General features: G+C 38.7%; 1 protein-coding gene across 3 annotated transcripts in view; it reads left to right on the plus strand.

Annotated features, from left to right (window-relative positions):
- Positions 1 to 9901, plus strand: part of camkvl (CaM kinase-like vesicle-associated, like) — a 52529-nt gene that overhangs the window by 31386 nt on the left and 11242 nt on the right. The gene's annotated exons all lie outside the window — the stretch shown is intronic.

Genomic DNA, 9901 nt, shown 5'->3' on the forward strand with positions numbered 1-9901 from the left:
ATACTTTAAAGTTTTATTCTAGTTTCTGATGTGAAGTTGAAAAGCTGACGTAAGAACCAAGCATTTCAAAAGCTGTTTATTTTGCATCTTATTTTGCATCTTAAAGGGATACTTCACCCATTTGCATGAAGCTGTGTATCATTAGAAACATGGTAGTAGTGTTGAATGGTCGTGAATCCAACCCTCATTTTGCCCTGAGACGAGAAAAATATGTTTTTCTTTGCCTGGAAGTTTTCTTCATGTGATGCAATATGACGCTTTTTGCATCACAAGAAGAAAACTTCCAGAGGAGAGGCAGTTAAAAATTGATTCAAAGGTGTCACTTTAAAAAATGAATCGCAGTTGTATTAAATGTCTAATGCTGTCAAAGCTAAATCAAGAGAGAGCTTGTTTTGTGGAATAATAATTTATTATTCTCTGATGGATTTTAGTTTCTAGTCTGTAATGTTAATGCAGTGGGTAGGGGGTTAGGGCTCTGGGAACTACCTATTTAATAAATAAAGGCACGCAAATACATATTATTATATATTATATTATATAATTCCTCAATTTCCTGATCTGATAAAATTGTTGAATCATAAATCTGTAACAGATTCAACAGAACATAATGCTTTCTCAATTAAATGTACAGTAACAAATGTGTAGGCGACACAAAAACACAATTTGTTATTTCAGCAGTTAAAACATGTTTGGCTTGTATTCTCAATTTACCTGCCACCTTGACCAGTGAATCAGAAAGTTAATTTGGGATCCTGTCAGTAATATGGTGAGCATCAGCAGCTGTAGAGCAGAGGTGGTTGGTCGTAACAAGCAGGCATTACCATGGTAGCTGCAATGACTACAAGCAGGTTTGTAGCCCTGATCACCCAAACCAGTTTAAGAGCCGAAGAGACTACAAGGTGCATAGGTGTTTTCATTAAAAATTATAGGCATCTTTTTGTAGTCGTAATTTTTTTTCAGTTTCATTTTGTAAAAAATTGTGAAAGAATCGTATTGTGAACCCAGTATCGTGAATCGTATCATGAGTTGAGTAAGTCGTTACATCCCTAACCAGTACACAGAGAGCTGGATTATTACACACTTGTTGTCACAAAAGCCCACAAACAAAATTGACCTACTAATTCAATTAAATTCACTCTTGTACCGACAGTATTTACTTTACTTGTTGCTTCAGGCAAGATCACACAATTCTCTGAGGGCCGCTGTGCCTCGACCAAAAAGTAATTACTGTTTTCTTATTTACAGGATCTGGGCCCATAAAATGTTGCTTCTGAAAATTCTATCCAATAACTTGTGTTATTGAATTCTTGCCATATCACTCAAAGTTTAGTTTAAGAACAGACTATATGTACATTTTGTATGCTGTAACCTTATTTGTCAAAACAATACGGTATTAATAAACACATTGCTCTGTCCAACAACATATTCAGGATGGGAGACTCTAAGTCTCGTGTGACAGCTTAGATAAAGGGTAAGGCCTAATATGTACTATATGATCTATTTTCACAGTTGTGTTCACTATTGGCTATAGACATTGCTGCAATTCCAATAATGATAATCTAAACAGTTAGTCACAGTGTTTTTCAAATCATAGAATGACAGACTGTAGTCAAAAAAATACTGCATCATGTAACACCCCCCCCCCCCCCCCCATAACATGAAGCTTCTGATTGCTGTCATTTACAGCCATCAGCTGTTACCTGCATGAGAGCAGATGGGGTCAGAGTGAATGTATCCATTTTCATCCTTCCATCCATCAATACATCCTTCCTTCCTTCCATTTATCCAGCCAGCCAGCCCATCTTAGCATTAAATTTATGAAAACAGATAGCTCTGCCTGCACAGTATAGGGTGTATGGCAGCTTGTAAACTTCAAGAAACTGCTTGGTGGATTTAGAGAGAAAGTGAGGCTCATGCTTTCATTCATGAATTGAAGAAAAAAAGTTTGCTACTTAAAAGGGAGAAATGCTCTAAATGTGTGTGAAGCGCACAAATGTGCTTTCCATAATGTTTTTGTGAGTGTCTTTCTTTTCTCTCCACTTATTATCTCTCACTCACCCCTCTCAGTCTCTCTCCCTCTCTATCATTTTCTTTCTCTGGCAAGCTTGTTGTAACAAAGCTCTAATTTTATCATTTCAATTTTCTTGTTCCTACTCCTCCTTGGTTTTTTTGTGTGTGTATATTCAACCTGCAAGCACTACTGTACATGTGATTAAGTAAAGAAAGTACTTACACACAGTAACACGTACATGCTCAAAGCATACATCCATCATTCAGCCTGTGTGTTGTGTACATGCAGTGTGTATGTGTTTGCCTGCGGGTTTCGCCTTGGGCTATTCTGGTCTCAGAAACAAGGAGCCTGTCAGCAAGACATTGCATCATTCTACGTAGAGACACACACGCACATACACCCACACACACACACACACACACACACACACACACACACACACACAGACATAATGTGTGTCAAACAAAAAGATAAGGTACTCTGTAGCCTTTCTCCCTGAGGATGCACTTACTGTGCTAGACCTGCACAGATCCACTCTCTTAATTAGGGGACAGGAAACAGAGGACACATGGGAGGGGTGAGGGAGCGAGTAAAAGGTGAGGAGGACAGTGCTGTGAAGATCTGAAAACAAGAAAGATACATACTGTATAATCATACTGTTCATGTGCGTGAGAAGTTGGATTTTGGAGAAGAAAAAAACGTGTGTGCATTTCATTTCATCCTCCTCTCTGGACAGATGTGATGATTTTTCATTAATGTGTTGCCTTTTAAGCCCTGGCCCTGTGTATGCCACACTCTTAACTGTCTTACTATAACTCATGCACACATAAAACTCACACAGGCCTTAGATGAGAGCCCCTCTGAGCAATAGGAATTAGCCTTAGTAACAAGCTTGGAGAAATGACCCCATACAGGGAAGAATCTGAGGCGATCAATATCATTGCCACACACACACGCAAAAAGACGTACACACGTGCTTGTCATCAGATGGTATCCTCAAACGCCTTACTCTTAATACTTAAAGTTTAGTGTGTGAGTGTTTGTATTAAGAATGTTAATCCATGCAAGCCGATTTCTTGTAATGCACTTGATTTTAACAAGCACAGAAGTGCTGATAATTGGCCCTTCATTTGCGTCTCTTCATCTCTCTCAGATCTTCTCTCCTGTGTGCTCAGTCATGTCCTCACAACTCTTTTATTTGTCCTACTTTCACGTCACAGCATCCTGATAAGACCTGGGACCTACCTCGGGCTACTGCGTGCTCTGCTTAATATCAAAACACACTTGTCAAAGCAGGCAATAAGCTCAGCAATAATCTTCGTACTGATTTCCCTTTGAAATAAGTTTGCTATCCAAAGGGATATTAATAAGAATATAAACATTATTTGAGATTTTTTTCTAGAAAATTCATTAAGATTTTTTTTTAAATTTACACCATTGCAAATGTTCAAAGAAGGTTGTAAATGTAATGAAATTTCCTTGGAAGAATTTCTTGACTAACAGACATTGCATAAAAAGTCCATTTTGGCCACTTCTGTGTTAAGTCAAGCAAATTGAGGAGGGTTCGGATTGATCAATATGGAACAAGCTGCATCTGTCATGTTTTGTTATACACAGATGAAGACACAAAAACTGATTTGCACGCAGAAATACTAATGATTATAAAGGTATACGAGGGAATATGTAGTTGCCATTATGGTTTATCTTATAAAATACGGGGAACCGGATGGTAATGATGGGCTTAATTACCCCTGCAAGGTCTTTGGAACACACAAAATATTCTTTCATGGTACTGTTTAGTGTTTGAGATTTTCTTTTTAATGTATTACCTTAATTTACTTGCAGATACATGCACCAAATTACACATACACACCAAGGGGCAAGTGCTGGAGATTAGTGGTTATCATGCTTTGAATCTTGCTCTGTTATTCCCCTCAGTAACAGTTCCAACATCATGTTTTTGCAACGTCAGTCCTATAGCCCATCCTATTCCCTTGCCGCATCTTCCTGAGGAATTGCCATGATTAAACCTTTAGTACACAAGGTTTACAAAAAAAAAAAACTGGGAGAAACAGATGAGTTAATAGCCGAGTAAGGAAATGGGTGCAGAAGGGGCATGAAAAAATGAAGAGAGGCCTGGAAAGTCAAGGAGGCGTTTAATGAAAAACATAAATCCATGCTGCTCACATGCAGGCCTTCAGCATAACGAAGCAGCCATTAGGCCTACTCTCTGACACAACGCCCATGTCAGAAGTTTCAATAATGTTGTACAGCCGTAACCAGAAAGGAAATAAAAAACCCCCACAAGTGTCACGATCCGGGGTAGGAAACAGGGAGGAGGACCCAATTGCAGAAAATAATAATTTATTTTAACAAAAAGGTAAAAACAAAAACTTACTGAGAAAAAAGTAAATCCAAAACACAGAACATCCAAATCCAAAATTCAGGGCACTTGCACAGGAAACAACCGACAGCAAAAGACAATGACACGACAAGAAACTCAGGCAAACACAGAGACTAAATAGACATGGGGTAATCAGACACAGGTGATACTAACGAGACAGGTGAGGAACATCAGGGTAATCACAAAGGCGGGAAACACAAGGAACAAAGAACACAAGACCAGAACACTGAGGACAAGTACAAAGTAAAACCCAACACTGACACCACCACCAAAACCAGATCTACAAAATAAAACAGGAAACACTAAAGACTAGACTTACACACTCACACTAGGAAACAAATAACACTAAGGACAGAATGAAAACTAAAACTAGAAGAAACACAGAGACAAAAACCAAACCATGACAACAAGATTATAACATATGGTTTGATTTCAAGAGAATACTACATTTGACGAATGTCACAAAAGTTTAACCTTACAAAAAATATTTGCAAACAATGTTTGCTAGCATACTGATAGCTAGCTTACTTTTTCATTAGCACAGAATCAACGCCTTTCGTATTGTACTGTGTATTTCTATCACACAGACACACCTGCACTTTTCTTACACAGTGGCTTCTCCTGACCTGCCTTACTCTGTAGCCTTTTTGTGTGTTCCTGCTCTTTTATTCTCACAGTATTTTTATCAGCAGTAGGCTAAGGACACACAAATTACTTGTTCCACTCAATATTATGTTAACTCATCAAGTGATCCGCTTATGAGGAGACCTTATGATTATGACGTGTAGCACAACAATCCTCCTAAACTTATTGAAACAAAGGCACGAGAAGCCTGAGTTCTGACATGAGTGTTGCACTTCAATTGGTGAATGTACAGAAAGGATTTACGGACAGCAGAACACTTTAATCTTGTGCATGCATCAATTTAATGAATCAATAATAATAAAAAAAAGGCTACATGGGCAACCATAAATATATCTTGTATCATAATGTTTGTTTTTGTTGTCTTCCGATAGCATATGAGTACTGTCAAACAACATATAATTGGCCCACAGACTCAGTTTGCAGCTAAAAATGGCATATTCTGAAAAAGATGTAGCAGGAGTGATAAGCATTAAAATTAACTAACTAACTAAAAGAATAATCTTCATGGTACCATTTCAGTTTCATTTTAAATATTCTTTTCAGTGGCATCAATATTATTATTTTCAGTCCAGTGTTTACCCTACCATTCATTGAGAGTCATGTACCAGTACCCAAAACTTAACCTCCACGTAACCACAGGACAGGTAAAAATATTTTATTCATGTCATTTTTGTGGACTTTTTGCACAGTGTGACCGTTTTTGTGTGACAAATGTGTTTCACTGTCCTCCATGATGTGTTCCTACCGAGTGCGGGGCGAAGTGCAGATGATGGGTTTATTGACAGAGAGAGAGAGGAAGGAGGTCAATACATGCCCAGGGGACGAGGTCACTCTCCCCAACATAGGGGAAACACTGCAGTCTTCATAACCAGTTGAAAACTCCAGTCCAACATCATAGTAGTATTTTAGATTATTTTCCCTATTGTGATGTCAGAGGAAATGGCCAAATGTGAATGTGGTCAATTGTGACAAACAAACACGAATGACAGACTGATGTATTTCTTTGTCACGTATAAGGAAATGCACTGAGCTGTATAAAGTGAATGTTTACGTTCTGATGTTAAACCAACAGTTGTGTGTAGGTGAGTGTGTCTGTGTTTGAGAGTGTGTGTGCGTGCGTGTGTGTGTGTGTGTGTGTGTGTGTGTGTGTCAGATGGTTGGCGCTCTCATGGGGTCTGACATGCAAGGCCTGTCATCTCTTGTTCACACAGGCAGAAGTAACCTGAGGTCAGCTGCAGACTCTCTGCTGCTCCGACTCTTCTCCTGAGGCAAACATTGACACACACTCATCTTGTTGTTGTTTATGTTATCATACCATAGATCTAATGTTACCTCTTTATAAAGCCGATGCGGGACAACATAATCACATTGTGCAGATAGCAGGATTTGATGGCAATGTTTTTGATTAAGATGCATCTCTGTGCTGTATATGTGTGACAAAGACGAACTGAAACTTTAAATTATTCACATATAATACATAAAAAAATATATTAAGCTTTCTGTGAAGGAGGTGCATCACAATAAAAACTAGTCACAGTAGCTTCTCACACTGTAGGCTACATAAACCTTCTGAGTACTACATTTCTTTGGTTTGTACACTCTGTTTGCATATACATGGTGCATTATGCACCTCATTTTCTCTCCTATCAGACGGACTCAACAGGATAGAACCTAACAGGATAGAATAGCAAAGGATGAGTGCCAGCAAATAGCAGATTTTCTCAGAATAACCTTGACGCCGAGAACCTCTGAAACACTTCCCCTCTGAGCTGATAAAAAGAGATTCTATTCCATTTGATTCATTTAGGAGCCGTGTGCAGAAGACTTGTGAACAAGCACACAGACACACTCAGGTGTGGAGACATGCACATGCAATTTGAGTACAGGTGCTGAAGATAAAGTGTGATGTCTCAGATAGAGCCGTGTGGCTTCACACATGTTCCTATGTGTACCTGTGTGCGTTATGGGTGTGCATTTTGAAATGATAGACAAGTTGTACATCATACATGCAGTTAACAATAATTCAGCACGTTTTATTACACAACATTACAATATTCATAAAGATATTCGCATGCATATTTTCTTCATAAAGTTTGTAAGGTGAGAGAATAAAACAAGATTTCTTGAAATTAGTGAGTAATAACTTTGAGTTCTGTTTTAAAATCTCAAATGCTATTTTTCCGGATATAAATTATGCCTCTAAGCACAGTTAAAGCCCCTATTCGAACCACTGAAAATGCAAGGTTTTTAAAAAGATATTTTTTTAAAGGATTTTTTGAAATCTCTAAAAATGGGACATCTACTTTGTGGAGATACTTCATCATCTCAGACAACAATACATTCACAGTCAAATTACCTGATCAATCAATGACAGTTTCACAACAGGCCAGCAATGAGGATAAACGGACTAGTCGACAAACATGACTCAGGATGCTCAATCATCTCTGCACGGCATGACTCAGTGTGCAGATTATTGTCAATTTTGGCGTAAGAAGGTTCAGGAAGTAGTTAAATGCATATTGTTGTGTTTGAAAACAATCATAATTGTTGCTATTAAAATGTCAAAGTATCCAGAAAACAGTGTTGCTTTTCAGTAAAATCCTTCCATTTCTTGTAAAATACTGTACTACCTTCTCCAATCTAGCATATATTTAAAACGGGAATTTGTTTTCAGAGAGGTTGCCCTGTCAGCATCCCTTAAATGGATTTCTTTCTTTGGGGACAGCCCTCCATACACTCATAAACATGAGTCACAGACCCCATTATCACACATAGCCTGCTTACCAACATGCACAGGAACACAAACACACATATTCACCTGTGCAAACATTCACACGCACACAGATGCGAGGATGAGGTTGAGAGTTCTCTCTCTGCCTCTGCAGTTCTGTGTTTTACACTTTGTTCTCATGTACACTATTTTCTCTCCACCTTTTCACTTAGTCACAGTGTACCTTTCTGTTCCCAGCTTTTCTCACCTCTTTCCTTTATTGCCATCTTCTCCACTTTTTCTCTTTTCATCTCCTTTCTTCTCATGTCCTTCCATATCGCCTCCTACTCTCTGTCAACCTCAAGGTTCCTACTGACTCAGTGTTCTGCAGGTATGTGTATGTTTTTAAAGTCATCGGATATTGTAGGGCGAGAAACAATATCCAGTAACACAAGGAGAGGAGGGCCAACATGTATCTTAAAAAAAAATAATAATAATATTCACAACGTAATCTTGATTAAGTCAGCAACTTTAAGTTAGTCATTCAACTTTACTTTTAATGCTGCCCTCGTTGGGGCGAAACAGCTAAGGCTGCAAAATGAAGTAAAAAAAAAAAAATCCCTGATTTTTTTTTAGTAGTTGTGCTTAGTACCACCAAAACATGTCTGAGATCATTACTGATGTTTTTCAAATCACCTCGGTCTTTGTTGAGCTTTAAACATCTATAATCTCAGCTGCAATAGTGGATGTTTTTGTTGGTGTTTTATTTAAGTTCGGTTGAGTATGGTGGCCAGCAGGGGCCAAGTTTTAGAAAAGACCAAAATAAGTAAAAACCATGAACCTCTGTGCTCAATAAAGAAAATTTATAGAAAAGTTATTTATGCTGACCCTTATTGATACTGACAACATTTTGTGCATGTCTTTTGGTACTACAATTGGGATGCTCTATTCCCACAGCGATGGACTTGCACCATTTTTATCCAACCAGCTTTACCTCCACTGTCCTGGGAACGTTGTTGTGCTTACATAATCATCTGGCAAATCTATCCCTTTGCAATCCACCACGAAATTCCCCTCTGCCTCACATGAGAACTCACATATTGACATGCATGTGCGCACTTAAACGCACACACTCTTCCACACACTCATATCTTCAAATGTGACATTTTCCCATCCACCTTTGCACTCGCTCATCCGCACATATATGCACATGCATACACACACAGTGTATCCAAGCACTCTGGATTAGGGGTACAGATTAGAGATTAGGGCCAGCTCTGGGATTACACAGCACTCTCCAGCCCCGCCTCCATTGTAGAACTGAAGTACAAACTGACACACACAGATAGATGAACACAGATAGAGAGAAGATTTTACATCACAGATATTTATTCCTTAATCCTAAATTAGCACTCGAAAAATGCCGTCACCTCCAAGGATTTCTCATGTCTTTCTGTTCCTAGCTCTGTAATCTCATTTTTCGCTATTTTTTTATATACTTTCTGCCTTTATCTCCCCTCATTCACACACACGCACGCACGCACACACACACACACACACACACACACACACACACACACACACACACACACACACACACACACACACACATTCATCAAAGCTCTCAGATGTCTCATTCCCTCCGATCACATAATTCCTGGCTTGGTCAATTTCATGGATTTGCTTTGATGAGGTCTCAATCCTCCACAGTGAAAGAAGATAAACTGTAGTTACAGAAATCTGCACTATAAGGACATGTCAAGATAAAACAATAGAAAAGAATGATCGGATGTGGTTTGAGGGTTTTTTTGTCAGGTATTAAATGAAGAAAAAGAATCTCAAGGATAGATGGCTGACTCTCCCAGGAGTTGTGTCTCCCAGTAGATGGAGTGTTAAAGGATGTGGGTGAGGATTGCCTGAGGACTGTGCTGAGATGCTATATCGATTGCTGATTCACTATCTGAATCCTTGAGAGTACTACCTGGGCGTTTGGGACCTCCTGTAGGGTCACAGGCTGTAGGGTCACAGGCTATTTCAGGGCAGCCATGAAGAATGGGAGATATTTCCCATTATATATATATATATATATATATATATATATATATATATACATGCATACGTACATACATAC

This window comes from Symphodus melops (genome assembly GCF_947650265.1).
Source record: "Symphodus melops genome assembly, chromosome: 13".
In the NCBI taxonomy this organism is placed as follows: Eukaryota; Metazoa; Chordata; class Actinopteri; order Labriformes; family Labridae; genus Symphodus; species Symphodus melops.